The sequence below is a fragment of the Neomonachus schauinslandi genome, chromosome 7 (assembly GCF_002201575.2).
Source record: "Neomonachus schauinslandi chromosome 7, ASM220157v2, whole genome shotgun sequence".
NCBI lineage: Eukaryota > Metazoa > Chordata > Mammalia > Carnivora > Phocidae > Neomonachus > Neomonachus schauinslandi.
Genome location: NC_058409.1, coordinates 39,987,423 through 40,003,516, shown reverse-complemented (window position 1 = coordinate 40,003,516; position 16,094 = coordinate 39,987,423).

Genomic DNA, 16,094 nt, shown 5'->3' with positions numbered 1-16,094 from the left:
TTTAAAATTTTGGGATACAGTTTCTTCTAACAGACCAAAAAATACCCTAAATCTCTAGTGTATGGCTTTGTTCTAGTCTCCTACTTGATCACATTCTCTCCCTTTTTTGTTGTTATTGTTGTTGTTTTAAAATTTTTCTTATTTCTTTTTTCAACCAACTTTTATCTTATCAATTCCTTTTACAAAATCTTTTATAATTTTCATCTTTACTGTCATATTTTATCCCTTCATCATATTTACCCTTATTTTTGTACATATATAAGTTGTTCTTTCTTTAAAATTTCGGGAGGCAGTTTCTTCTAACAGACCAAAATACACCCAAAATCTAGTGTGTGGCTCTGATCTATTCACCAGCCTGATAATTTTTTTTTCTTTCCCTTTCTTTTCCCTCTGGTTTTGGGTCTTGTCTGATTTGTTTAGTGTATATTTTTCTGGGGTTGTTGTTACCCTGTTACATTTTTGTTCTCTCATTCATCTATTCTCCTCTGGACAAAATAACAAGACAGAAAAACTCACCTCAAAAAAAAGAACAAGTGGCAGTACCAACTGCCAGGGACCAAATCAATATGGACATTAGTAAGATGTCGGAACTAGAGTTCAGAATAATGATTATAAAGATACTAGCTGGGCTTGAAAAAAAGCATGGAAGACACTAGAGAATCCCTTTCTGGAGAAATAAAAGAACTAAAATCTAACCAAGTCGAAATCAAAAAGGCTATTAATGAGGTGCAATCAAAAATGGAGGCTCTAACTGCTAGGATAGTTGAGGCAGAACAGAGAATGAGTGATATAGAAGACCAAATAATGGAAAATAAAGAAGCTGAGAAATAGAGAGATAAACAACTACTGGATCATGAGGGCAAAATTTGAGAGATAAGTGATACCATAAGACAAAACAACATTACAATAATTGGGATCCCAGAAGAAGAAAAAGAAAGGGGCGGAAGGTATATTGGAGCAAATTATAGCAGAGAACTTCCCTAATTCGGGGAAAGAAACAGGCATCAAAATCCAGGAGGCACAGAGAACCCCCCTCAAATCAATAAAAATAGGTCAACACCCCGACATCTAATAGTAAAACTTACGAGTCTCAGAGACAAAGAGAAAATCCTGAAAGCAGCTTGGGAGAAGAGATCTATAACCTACAATGGTAGAAACATTAGATTGGCAACAGACCTATCCACAGAGACCTGGCAGGCCAGAAAGGACTGGCATGATATATTCAGAGCATTAAATGAGAAAAATATGCAGCCAAGAATACTATATCCAGCTAGGCTGTCATTGAAAATAGAAGGAGAGATAAAAAGCTTTCAGGACAAACAAAAACTAAAGGAATTTGCAAACACAAAACCAGACCTACAAGACATATTGAAAGGGGTCCTCTAAGCAAAGAGAGAGCCTAAAAGCAACATAGACCAGAAAGGAACACAGACAATATACACTAACAGTCACCTTACAGGCAATACAATGACACTAAATTCATATCTTTCAATAGTTACCCTGAATGTAAATGGGCTAAATGCCCCAATCAAATGACACAGGCTATCAAATTGGATTAAAAAACAAGACCCATCGATATGCTGTCTGCAAGAGACTCATTTTAGACCCAAAGACACTTCTAGATTGAAAGTGAGGGGGTGGAAAACCATTTACCATGCTAATGGACACCAAAAGAAAGCTGGGGTGGCAATCCTTATATCAGACAAATTAGATTTTAAACCAAAGACTATAATAAAAGATGAGGAAGGACACTATATCATACTTAAAGGGTCTACCCAACAAGAAGATCTAACAATTGTAAATATCTATGCTCCTAACATGGGAGCAGCCAATTATATAAGCCAATTAATAACAAAAGCAAAGAAACACATCAACAACAATACAATAACAGTGGGGGACTTTAACACCCCCCTCACTAAAATGGACAGATCATCTGAGCAAAAGATCAACAAGGAAATAAAGACTTTAAATGACACACTGGACCAAATGGACTTCACAGATCTATTCAGAACATTCCATCCCATAGCAAGAGAATACACATTCTTCTCTAGTGCCCATGGAACATTCTCCAGAATAGATCACATCCTAGGTCACAAATCAGGTCTCAACTGGTACCAAAAGACTGGGATCATTCCCTGCATATTTTCAGACCACAATGCTTCGAAACTAGAACTCAATCACAAGAGGAAAGTCAGAAAGAACTCAAATACATGGAGGCTAAAGAGCATCCTACTAAAGAATGAATGGGTCAAACAGGAAATTAAAGAAGAATTTAAAAATTCATGGAAACCAATGAAAATGAAAACACAACTGTTCAAAATCTTTGGGATGCAGCAAAGGCAGTCCTAAGAGGAAAGTACATAGCAATACAAGCCTTTCCCAAGAAACAAGAAAGGTCTCAAATATACACCCTAATCCTACTCCTAAAGGAGCTAGAGAAAAAATAGCAAATAAAGCCTAAACCCAGCAGGAGAAGAGACAAAATAAAGATCAGAGCAGAAATCAATGAAATAGAAACCAAAAGAACAGTAGAATAGATCAACGAAACTAGGAGCTGGTTCTTTGAAAGAATTAACAAGATTAATAAACCCCTGGCCAGACTTATCAAAAAGAAAAGAGAAATGACCCAAATCAACAAAATCATGAAGAAAGAGGAGAGATCACAACCAACACCAAAGAAATACAAACAATTATCAGAACATATTATGAGCAACTATATGCCAGCAAATTAGATAATCTGGCATTCTCAGAGATGTATAAATTACCAAAACTGAGCCAGGAAGAAATAGAAAACCTGAACAGACCTATAACCACTAAGGAAATTGAAGCAGTCATCAAAAATCTCCCAACAAACAAGAGCCCAGGGCCAGATGGCTTCCCAGGGGAATTCTACCAAACATTTCAAGAATCATTACCTCTTCTTCTGAAACTGTTCCAAAAAATAGAAATGGAAGGAAAACTTCCAAACTCGTCTTATGAGGCCACCATTACCTTGATCCCAAAACCAGAAAAAGACCCCATCAAAAAGGAGAATTACACACCAATATCCCTGATGAACATGGATGCAAAAATTCTCACCAAAATACTAGTCAATAGGACCCAATAATACATTAAAAGGATTATTCACCAGGACCAAGTGGGATTTATTCCTGGGCTGCAAGTTTGGTTCAACATCCGCAAATCAATCAATGTGATACAATACATTAATAAAAGAAAGAACAAGAACCATATGATCCTCTCAATAGATGCAGAAAAAGCATTTGACAAAAGTACAGCATCCTTTCTTGATTAAAACTCTTCACAGAGTAGGCATAGAGGGTACATACCTCAATATCATAAAAGCCATCTATGAAAAACCCACAGCAAATATCATTCTCAATGGGGAAAAACTGAGAGCTTTCCCCCTAAGGTCAGGAACACGGCAGGGATGTCCACTATCACCACTGCTATTCAACGTAGTACTAGAAGTCCTAGCCTCAGCAATCAGACAACAAAAAGATATAAAAAGCATCTGAATCAGCAAAGAAGAAGTCAAACTCTCACTCTTTGCAGATGATATGATACTTTATGTGGAAAACCCAAAGACTCCACCCCAAAACTGCTAGAACTCATACAGGAATTCAGTAAAGTGGCAGGATATAAAATCAATGCACAGAAATCAGTGGCATTCCTATACATCAACAATAAGACAGAAGAAAGAGAAATTAAGGAGTCAATCCCATTTACAATTGCTCCCAAAACCATAAGATACCTAGGAATAAATCTAACCAAAGAGGCAAAGGATCTGTACTCAGAAAACTATAAAATACTCATGAAAGAAATTGAGGAAGACACAAAGAAATGGAAAAATGTTCCATGCTCATGGATTGGAAGAACAAATATTGTGAAAATATGTATGCTACCTAGAGCAATCTACACATTCAATGCAATCCCTATCAAAATACCATCCACTTTTTTCAAAGAAATGGAACAAATAATCCTAAAATTTGCATGGAACTAGAAAAGACCCCAAATAGCCAGTGGAACATTGAAAAAGAAAAGCAAAGCTGGTGGCATCACAATTCCGGACTTCAAGCTCTAGTACAAAGCTCTCATCATCAAGACAGTATGGTACTGGCACAAAAACAGACACATCGATCAATGGAACAAAATAGAGAGCCCAGAAATGGACCCTCAACTCTATGGTCAACTCATCTTTGACAAAGCAGGAAAGAATGTCCAAAGATTTTTTTCTCTTCAACAGTCTCTTCAACAGATGGTGCTGGGAAAATTGGACAGCCACGTGCAGGAGAATGAAACTGGACCATTTCCTAACACCACACACAAAAATAGACTCAAAATGGGTAAGAGTCCTAAATGTGAGACAGGAATCCATCAAAATCCTTCAGAAGAACACAGGCAGCAACCTCTTCCACCTCAGCCACAGCAACTTCTTCCTAGAAACATCGCCAAAGGCAAGAGAAGCAAGGGCAAAAATGAACTATTGGGACCTCATCAAGATAAAAAGCTTTTGCACAGCAAAAGAAAGAGTCGACAAAACCAAAAGACAACGAACAGAATGGGAGAAGATATTTGCAAATGACATATCAGATAAAGGGCTAGTATCCAAAATCTATAAAGAACTTACCAAACTCAACACCCAAAGAACAACTAATCCAATCAAGAAATGGGCAGAAGACATGAACAGAAATTTCTGCAAAGAAGACATCCAAATGGCCAACAGACAAATGAAAAAAATGTTCAACATCACTCAGCATCAGGGAAATCCAAATCAAAACCTCAATGAGATACCACTTCACACCAGTCAAAATGGCTAAAATTAACAAGTCAGGAAACGACAGATGTTGCCGAGGATGCAGACAAAGGGGAACCCTCCTACACTGTTGGTGAGAATGCAGGCTGGTGCAGCCACTCTGGAAAACAGTATGGAGGTTCCTCAAAAAGTTGAAAATAGAGCTATTCTACGACCCAGCAATTGCACTACTGGGATGATCCGAAGGGGCACCTGCACCCCAATGTTTATAGCAGCAATGTCCACAATAGCCAAACTGTGGAAAGAGCCTAGATGTCCATCAACAGATGAATGGATAAAGAAGATGTGGTATATATATATGCAATGGAATATTATGCAGCCATCAAAAAATGAAATCTTGCCATTTGCAATGACGTGGATGGAACTAGAGGGTATTATGCTAATCGAAGTAAGTCAATCAGAGAAAGATAAGTATCATATGATCTCACTGATATGAAGAATTTGAGAAACAAGACAGAGGATCATAGGGGAAGGGAGGAAAAATGAAACAAAACAAAACCAGAGAGGGAGACAAACCATAAGAGACTTAATCTCAGGAAACAAACTGAGGGTTGCTGGAGTGGAGGGGAGTGGAAGGGATGGGGTGGTTGGGTGATGGACATTGGGGAGGGTATGTACAATGGTGAGCGCTGTGAATTGTATAAGACTGATGAATCACAGAACTGTACCTCTGAAACAAATAATACATTATATGTTCATTAAAAATTTTTAAAAAGAAACAAGTTACAAAGCTGTCAAAAGTCCAGTTTTCTCATAGGTTGGTTTTTAGCATTAAAAACACTCCTGCCAGTATCTTTTATTACCTGCTATTAACTTAATATAGTTTTTCACAAGCACACACTAAACTACAGAAAAAGTATTGGGTATTGGGACACAATTTAGTTCCTTTCCACTGTGGTTAAAAAAAGAGACCTCATGTGGGCTTTCCTGGCTCCCCTAAAGATGCAAGACTGTGATTTCAAGATCTTGAAATATCTACAGTAGAGGGAGAGCTGTATGCATACTGGAGAATTCACTGAGAAATCTGAGCTGGGAAGAGAATTCTGATTTCCTTAGAAAAACAAGCATCTGGGAACCAGTAGTTTTCTTTCTACGAAAACTGTTCTGCTACTTAAGTAAGACAAAAAAAACTTAAAATAAAACCATAAATGAAACACTTTAGGTACAATTAAGAATCAATTAAAATTAAAAATGTGTAACAGATATTCTATATTATTATATTTTTATAAACATATTTATATTTATTGATTTTTCTAAATCATATTACCCTAGAAGTTTAGGGGTTTTAGCTAATGAAGATAAGTTTAAAATTCCATGTAAAATAAAAAGCTATAATTCCTTTATGGGTAAGTATCCCACAGCCATGTGCCTTGAAAGCTAGACCTTGGGAATCATGACTCTCCACCACCCCTTGCTGGTGCCATCCATAATTTCAAGTGCAGCTACTGAAAGGAAAAGTTTAACCCCTAAAGCACTGAGGTTCCCATGAGCTCCAGGGCTTTGGAGCAAAATCTACTGTTGTCTGTTTTGTTTGCTCTGTTTGACAACATTTAGACAGAGTTTTAAACATTGAAAAGTAAACGAGAGAGGAAGACTAACAAAGGGGAGTAGAGAAAGACTTCAAAAAAAGAAAAAATTGGGACATCTGGGTGGCTCAGTCGGTTAAGTGTCTGCCTTTGGCTCAGGTCATGATCCCAGGGTCCTGGGATAGAGCCCTGTGTCAGGCTTCCTGCTCAGCGGGGACCCTGCTTCTCTCCCCCCAACCTCTGCCTCTCCCCACCCTCACCTCTCCCCATCCCCCCACTCATGCTCGCACACCCTCTTACTCTCTCTCTAGTAAATAAACAAAATCTTGAAAGAAAAGATTCTCTACTTTCAAGTTTTTTCTATCTGTATATAAACTGGAGGTATTCTCTAGTATCTGTACTTTTGTCTTCTTGACTTCTACGAAAATATATCCGAATTTGTTTACTTGGCCAGAGATAAGACTTCATTAATCACCAAAGAGCAGTAACATATTACTGAGTTCAACAAGATCCCAACCATATTGTTATCATCACTGAACTTAACAACAGTCTAGTCTACTAAACATGTAACGACTTATCATCAGAAACCAATCAAAGAAGCTCCTGGAAACAATGACTCCTTCATATGGCTCAGTCCCACCCCAGCTCTCAACACCCTCACTCGCTCCTTTCCAATCAGTCTTATTTCGGTTCCTCAAGTGCTCCACAATTTCTCCCACGTGCAGATCTTTGAATATGCTGTCGTTTCTGCCTGGAATATTCTCCTGCTGCTCATTTGGCTTACTCCTCTCTCAGATCTCACATCAGCATCACTTCCTTCAGAAAGACCATCCCGGGGCCCTCTCACAGACTAGTGTAGGAGCCCCGTAGCCCTGTGCATGCCCAGCACAGCACTAGCCCATTAGCAATTCATCATTTAAAGTGTATAGTCCCCACTAGACCCTGGGCTTCAGGGAAGAAGGGGCCATCTCTATTGTACCCACTACCATATCCCTGGAAAACAGTACAATTTCTGACACATGGTGATGCTCAATCAGCATTTACTGAATAAATAGATGAATTGATGAAACAGATATTCAACTCAGGCATAATCTGATTTAATACCACATTAATACATGGCAATCCTCCACAGGCTGTTAGAGTCAAGACTCAGCTAGTGACAACAAGCACAAAAGCAGTCGTGTATTTACAGGTCCAAATACAAGGAGACTCTTAAGTCCTGGACATCAAAAACCAAATGTCAATTCCCAAAGTTATGCCTTTAAAGCAACTAAGAGATGAAGGTATTTAAAAAAAAAAAAGGCAAAAAATGATCAGTCATAACTCAATTTAAGGAAAGCCCAAGAGGCTGTGTGTGAAGCATTTTGGTTTGTTCTTGGTTTATTTCCAAAATGCTCTGTGGGGGCTGGCATGCTGAAATGGGGATGACAGACTGAAAACTGAAAATGCACATAAGTCCCAAATCAGAAATAAAGGCAAGAGAGTCAAGCCTCTGGAAAAGCAGTTTGTAGATGGAACTCAACAAGGACTGTGTGAGTTCAGATGTGACCCTGAGACAGGAACCCAGTTAAGGCTGAAATAATAGTGGCAGCTGATTTGATTGAGCCACCACCATATGCCTTGCAATGTGATAAGCAGTACCTCACTTAGTCCTTGGAAGCATCTTATAAGGTAGGCACCACCATATTCTCATCATATAAATGAAGTAACCAAGAGCTTAAATGGTTAAATCATTTCACAAGGTTATATAGTTAATTAGTGTGAAACCCATATTCAAACTCAATTTGGGGGGATCCAAATAATTCAAGTCACTATACTATAAACCACCCCAATCAAAATCCATGCACTCCATTTCAGCTATATCTGCATCAACATCTGCCCCTTCAGTGACATTTCCAACCCCTCTACACTATTCTCCCAAGCGTTAGGTAAAAATATCAGAAGACTTATGTTTAAGTCCTTCTCTCCTGAATAGCCATAGACAATGTCATAAAGAAACACAGAGAAGGGCTCCCCTAAAGAGGGAACCAGGCTTGGCATGTTGCAGCCTCTAATCAAGGCTCAGAATGATGATATGATAGAGAGGCCCCACTTATATATGTGTTTTACTTCCACATATGTGTCATTGTCTATGTGTTTACTTCTGTATGCGCATGTGTCCATATGTGAGCCTGAATGCTCAGGATAAGGTCTAGAAGCATTTACACCAAACTGTAACAGTGATGATTAATGGGGAGTGGAATTACAAGCAGGAATAAAGGAGAAACATTCTAGGCCTCATACTCTATAAACTTGTAGCACTTTACAAAAAGCCAGGTAGGTCCTATAAGTCATCCAGCCCATTTTCTGCTTAAAAAGAGAATTGTCTTGTTGCAACTATGACAGAAATATCTCTTCCCACCCATCTCAGAGCCTGTTCCAGACTCCTGATTCCTTCCCAGTGGATACTGCCTTGCTTATTTCTGCTGGAACTTACTATATTTTCAGCCTTTTTTTCTTCCTTCAATATACTAATAGCTCTTTGATAACACCCACTATTTCTTAACAGCTCCCAGAACACTGTAGGGCACTCTGGTCCCTTTGACCACAAACACTTAACTCACACTAGGCCCTGGGACGTTCTGCCTTCAGACAGGTGGCCTGTACCAATTGTCGCTAGCGTCTCCTGTCAATTCACCTAGAGGTGAAAACTTGAAATTAACTTTAAACTCATCCATCTCCCACATTTCCCAAATCACCAGGTTCTGGTTTTGCCCCTGTTGTTTTTCAAATACACAATTAACATATGAATATGCTCTTTATAGAAGAGTAGAACTGCAAAGACACTTAACCAGGTAAAAAGTGAGACATCCTTGACTTTTCCTGTATTTGCAAAATTAATCACTGAAAAATCTTTGTGTATCCTTCCAAACATGTTCCAGTGAATTCACAAACTAACCACACAATATTGTCCTGTTACTTGCTTCTTTCATTCCTTCATTCCTAATATATTTCCTGTCTTTTCATGTCAGCATTTTGGGTCTGCCTTACTCCTTTTAATGGCTCCATGGCATCCCATGGTGTGACTATAGCATAATTAATTTAGGATACTATTAAATTAACGTAAGACCAAAAAGTAGTAAAATAAACTAAATTAATATAACACTACTGTACTGATGGACATTCAAGGCATTTCTACTTTTAAACTATTACAAGCAATGCTGCAGTGAATACCCTAGCACACAGCTCTTCATGCACATTGAGTATTTCCATAGAATAGTTCTTAGAAAGAAAATCCCTCCTAATGTCAATTTTGATAAATATTAGCAAATCGTCATCAAAAAAATGTGCCATTATTGTTTGATTCTCTAGCTTTATGTTATTTTCTTATCTGGCAGGACAAGATAGTCTCCCTATCTCTCACAGATTCTTCTTATTCTTTAAAATTACTATAATGCAATTCTCATTCAGGCCAACTTTACAATCAGTTTTTCAAGCTTCACTGATTTTTTTGAGACAAGAAAAGAACGAAGAAATGAAGAGGGTGGTTACTCAGTTTCCACCAACTCCGTGTCCCACCCTGTGGCAGAAGTGGCCAGGACCCTGAAAAAGCAGGCCTTTGAGACCCACAAAGGTCTCAAAGGCCTCAAACTTCCTCCTCCTTGTCTACTGGCAGGAAGGGGGGATGGGGAGCAAAGGCCTCTCTGGATCCCTCCTGGTCTGCAGGCCTCCTGCTTCAGGCAGCTGTGGCCTCAAGGGTCTGAGGTCGCTGGGCATTCAGGAAGACTCTTATGGCTCATCTCGGAGAGGGTATGGGGCACAGGAGGGCCAGACTGAGCACCCACACTGCAAAAGCAAGGGAAAGAGGATTTGGAGCCAGACAGACTGGGCTGCGACCTAGCCTCCGGTGTCTGTCGGTGTGAGCTCAGGCGAGTCACGGGATGGCTCTGAGCCCCAGGCTCCTGGCTGGTAGGTAATACAGAGATAACTACCGCTTGCTGTAAGGACTATCGATCGCGTTTGTGAAGGGTCTAGCACAGTGCCTGAAGCAGGTAAGAGTACAGTAGGCTAGAAAAGAGAAAAGGGATTGATTCCACTCATTTTCTATCCACCTCCCTGTGATTTTTCCCTTCTCCTCTCCTCACCCCTACCCATCCCCACAGTGCCACCATGATAGCAAAATCTGACCTGCTACCAGTCACCACTTGGTGTGAATGTGCTGGAAGCAAGGGGCCATCAGATGTATCTCAAGGATTATTTGAGGCCAGGAGGCCAGAGTTCTCATGTCCCAGCCACAGCCTCAGGGCCTGAACCCCTGAAATTATTCTCCTGTGAGGCGGTCTTCTTCATCGTCCTCCTCTATTAATTCATTCAACAAATATTTAGAGCACTTGCTCTGTGCCATGTGCCATGCTAAACTTGGGGGACACAGTGGAGGCCCAACAGACAGTCCCTGCCCTCAGGTGGCACATGGGTTCTCTCCTTCGTTCTTTTGCACAAGCACTTACATGTGTGTGGCTGTGAGCCAGGATCTATTTTCAACATTTCCCTCTGCTCTCTAACATCACCCATTGCCAGATTACCCTCCTTGAAGTGAAACTCTAAAATAGCCCTGCTAGCAAGACGATTCAAGCACAGAACCCTAAGTATCTTGTTCTTCAAATCATATCAGCGCCAAGGATACAGCATTGAGAACCCTGGTCGTTTGAAATCCGATCAGGAACTGTGAGGCCAAAATAAAAATAAACCAGCTTTAACCAAAGGCAGAGCTAATGCTGAGTGTGTTAAAGCAACCCTGCTTTGGTCTAAGAGTCAATCAGTATCCTGTCACCACTTCCGTCAGAGTTAATCAGGACCGCCTGTGCTTCCCTGGTAACATATACAAGCTCTGCTCAAGCACGGCTTGGGGAGACTATTTTTCTAAATGCAGAGCTCCCTTGCCAGGCAAGCTTAATAAAGTAAGGTTTGTTTTTCAAAATTGGAGTCTGTTATCTCATCAATAACGCTTTATCCCACCGTTTTCATGGCCAGGAATCCCTCAAACTAGTTCTGGGTTGGTTGGCCAAGAACAAATAATAACTAGATGTGCCACTAAAAGATTTTTTAGGTGAGGAAAGGGAGACCCAGAAAAAAAAGGAATGCGGAGAGGTTAGTGTGGAGTCTGTACTCTGTAGACATAAACAAACATGATACAACTGTTTCCAGTAAATGCTACCAACAACACTCCGTCCGTCAAGCCCCCATCTCCTACTGGATGGTCTGCTCCAGAAAGGATACCCCAGACTGATTCATAACTTTTCAGTCACATACAGTCATGAAAATACATTTATTTCAGTTCTTTAACAATCCATCCAATTCATTTTAGAATGTCAGTCGGTAGAGCATGCGACTCTTGATCTTGGGGTTATAAGTTTGAGCCCCATGTTGGATGTAAAGATTACGTAAAATAAAATCTTTAAAAAATAAAATAAATAGTAAATAAAATTTCTATCTAGTCTTTAAGACATAAAGCTATGAGAGTTCAGAATGGAGGTGTGGGAAGGTACGGTGTGTTCCGATCCCTCAAATGGACTGAAGATCATGGCTTCAGGCTCTCTTTCCTATCTCTATGGTCAAGAAAAATCTGACATCTGAAAAGATTAATTCAAGATCTTTGTCCTTTACCACACATGTTTCTGGAGCATTTATTTTTTTTTTTTTAAGATTTTATTTATTTATTTGAGACAGAGAGAATGAGAGACAGAGAGCATGAGAGGGGGCAGGGTCAGAGGAAGAAGCAGACTCCCTGCCGAGCAGGGAGCCCGACGCGGGACTCAATCCCAGGACTCCAGGATCATGACCTGAGCCAAAGGCAGTCGCTTAACCAACTGAGCCACCCAGGCGCCCCTCTGGAGCATTTATATATTGTTGAGGGCAGGGGGAAAGAGAGAAAGATTTTTACATGCATTTCCTGTTGTATGACTTTAATGTGTACATGGTTTCAGGACAAACTCATGATTAACTGTAGATGCTGGAGAATTAACATTTCTGGAAAAAGGTAATGCCACTGACAATCATTCGTAATGGCCCTGTACCATTTATGGGTATTTACCAAGTGCCTGTTAGGCATACCCATGAAATATCAGATCAGTTCCAACATAAATGAAACTGTGTGCATGTATGCTGAGTGGTCAATTACTCATATCATTGTCTGCTTATGACATTCAAAACATAAAGTAAACAATGAGTCCAACCTCATATATAATTTACGTAAAATGCATTTATTTAGTAGGACTGAGGGTACTAAAAATAATACGGCATTTGTAACTGGGGAATCTGCAAACAGGCTGCTCAGATTGTTCACTTAGTAAAGAAACACCCATAAAAAGTGCCATTAGTTACCTATCAAAATGAAACTAACAAATTCAGAGGAGTTTGCCCATGAGAAATATTTTTAAAATAAAAGAAAATAAAGAATGGCTAAGAAAATGTGACCTGTGCTATAAAAAAACAATCCAGGGACGCCTGGGTGGCTCAGTCGGTTAAGCGTCTGCCTTCAGCTCAGGTCATGATCCCAGGGTCCTGGGATCGAGTCCCGCATCGGGCTCCCTGCTCCGCGGGGAGCCTGCTTCTCCCTCTGCCTCTGCCTCTCTCTCTATCTCTCATGAATAAATAAATAAAAATCTTTAAAAAAAAAATCCAAAAAGCCCTGTTCGAGAGACATTTAATAATAGAATCTTTCTTATTCCTGTGGGCATTATTCAGTTTGAGCTAAAACTGCACCTTGAATGATTCATTGACAACTAGGAAGAATATGAATCTGGATTTACATAAAGATGAGTAAGACAAATAGAATATGAATAGATATAAAAACACATAAACACATACACATACACACACACCCAGAATGCGGGGAAAGAGGTCTGGGGGAGGCTGGAAGACATACAAGACAGCCCAGATCAATTTCCTCTGAATAACTATGGAGGAAGAGGGACTAGGAAGTGAAAGACCCCTGTCAGAGAGGCTACATTTGGCCCCGGGGCCTCGGTTCCCTCCACCAGCAAGCTGGATCAGTGTAGAGCTGGCTAAGAGTGTCAGGCCCATGAACGCTTTCTTGCTTTAAGGCTTCTGTTGCCATAGGAACAGTCACCCTCTGTTTTCTGAAAGGTGGTTAATAATTAGATTTGGAAGAAAGCAAATTCTGTTTCAAACTTGAATTCAACTCACTCCTGTCTCTGATACTGTCACCGTGGGTGTTATTACCGAAAATTCAGAATATCTTGGGAACTCACAACCGGGAAAGGATACTAGAATCTAAATACTAGGAAAAGACTCCAAGAATCTATCTAGACCCCTCAGCATGGGTCTAGGAGGTATGACTACAAAATCATGATGCATGTTTGGTGGGAGTGTGTATTTCAGCAAACAAACCAGGAGGTGCATAAAGAGATTCATGCCACGTCCTAAAAAGTAAAAGGGGATATATGATTAGTCCAACAATACCATCACTGTTCAAAATTCTTCAAGAGTCCCCCTGGGAAATCTATACCTGAACTTTACAGACATACCTTGTGCAATATATACATAAACAGAATTATTATATGAACCAGCAATTCCACTCCTAGGAATATACTCAAAATTCTGAAAGCAGGGGCTTGAAAACATATTTGCACACCAAAGTTCACAGCATTATTCGCAATAGCTAAAACATGGAAATAACCCAAGCGTTCAATGACAGATGAACTGATAAACAAAATGTGGCATAGACATACAATGGAATGTCACTCAGACTTAAAAAGGAATGGAATTCTGATGCAGGCTATAACACGGATGAACCCTGAGGACATTAAGCTAAGTGAAATAAGCCAGACACAAAGGGACAAATACGGTATGATCCCACGTACATGAGGTAGCTGAAACAGTCAAGTTCAGAGATGAAAGTCGAAGGGTGCTTGCCAGGGACTGGAAGGGGGAGGAGGGAAGGGACAATTATTGTTTAATAAGCACTGAGCTTCAGATTGGGAAGATGGAAAAGTTCTGGAGATGGACAGGGGTAATAGTTGCACAACAATGTGACTATACTTAATACCACTGAATTGTACAGTTAAAAATGGGCAAATTGGTAAATTTTATGTTATGTATAGTTTAAGACAGTAAAAAAAAAAAAAATTGCATCTATAAAAGCAAAGCCAAAGGAACTTCATGCGTCTTCAAACCTTCCAGTTCTTAGTTGATTTCCCACCCACATAGCCTGGTCCACACAGAAGTTCTCCAGGACCAACCCAAACATTTGAAGTTAGTTTGCGGGTCACTCTTGACTAGATCCTGGTTTGAATTAAGGAAGGAGAAAAGTAACTGCTCAGTGATAAGACTCACTCCTAAAAAGGGCCAGATTTGGCAAATGAAAACACAGGATAACTCAGTTAAATTTAAATTTTAAATAAACGTCAAAACTTCTTAGTGTATGCACATCCTAATTGTTGCATGGAACATATTTATACTAAAAATGTTGTGTTGTCTACCTGAAGTTCAGATTTAACTGGGCATCTTGTACTTTATCTGACAACCCTAGTCCTAAATGAAATTGCTTCCAGTCGACGGTACTGTCTCTTGCCTACAAACACTGGCTCTATTTAAAGGCCGCCACTGTCTGAGTCTGCTGCACTCAGGCGTGAACCAAACTGTTATCAATCCTCTTAGTGCAGGCAGCAGAAAATGAAACACAGATCTGGTCACCGTCACTTTCCCCCATTACACAACTGTCCATTTATCTCCAAAATCCAACATTTCAGCCCTTGTCCTCAGCCTGAGGGTTAAGTACTATTCCATTCTACCCATTAGCTTAGCTCTCCATGGGGTCTGGGGCTTAAGAGGAGCCTGGTGGATTCTATCAGTCCTCCCTAATTGGTCGTTAGATTTAGAAATATCACACTGAAAAGCTGTTTACCGCATCGTTTCTAGCTCTCCTTATCTAAATATGTCTGTGATGATTTCCAACAGGAAGGACATTTTAAAACCATCACTGCCAAGTTTTTCTGTAAATACATCCCCTGAGTTATTAAACATGTAGTACATCTCTCAAGTAAACTTCATGAAAAGGACAATCTATTCTCTATCTTATACCTAAACAGACAGACCAGGCACTCTCTTTCTCAGTCAACTGTCCACTCAACACCCATTGCTTTCTTCTCTCCACCTGCCTTGCCATCCCCCAGATGTGCTTCTTTCCTTAAAATCTGGTGCTGAGACCAGATATGTGTGTTCCCCATCTTGATGCCACTTGGCTTGTTCCCTTTGGCCTGATTGTTCTGATTGTTGCAGCCCAAGAAGGAAATACTCAGAAGCATAAAAATAAAACTAATGTGAAAGTGGTCATAAGGACCGTTTGCCCTTCACTGTGTCACTTCTGGGTCTGCTACCCAAGGAATTCAAGACTAAAGGAACACAAAACCCCTTCCACCGAGCCTACTGTGTTCTCAGTTTCCCAGAACAGAAATATGCAATTCAGTTCAGCAAATGCCTAGAGGGTTCCCAGTACACAGAAGGCACCACCAACTGATGCCAAGGAGCCACATTATTAAGACAATATCACTGCCCACAGAGCACTTATAAGTTCATAGAACCTGAAAGTAAACCAAATGCTTTATAACAGCTTCCTTAAGACATCTTAATTCAGTGAGGCACTAACATGAAATGGCTTAATTCCTTCTTTCAACCACACTTCCCACTTTCCCTTCCTTTAATAAAATTTTGGATGCATTTTATATTTTTTGGTCACTTGAAACTATTAAAAGACC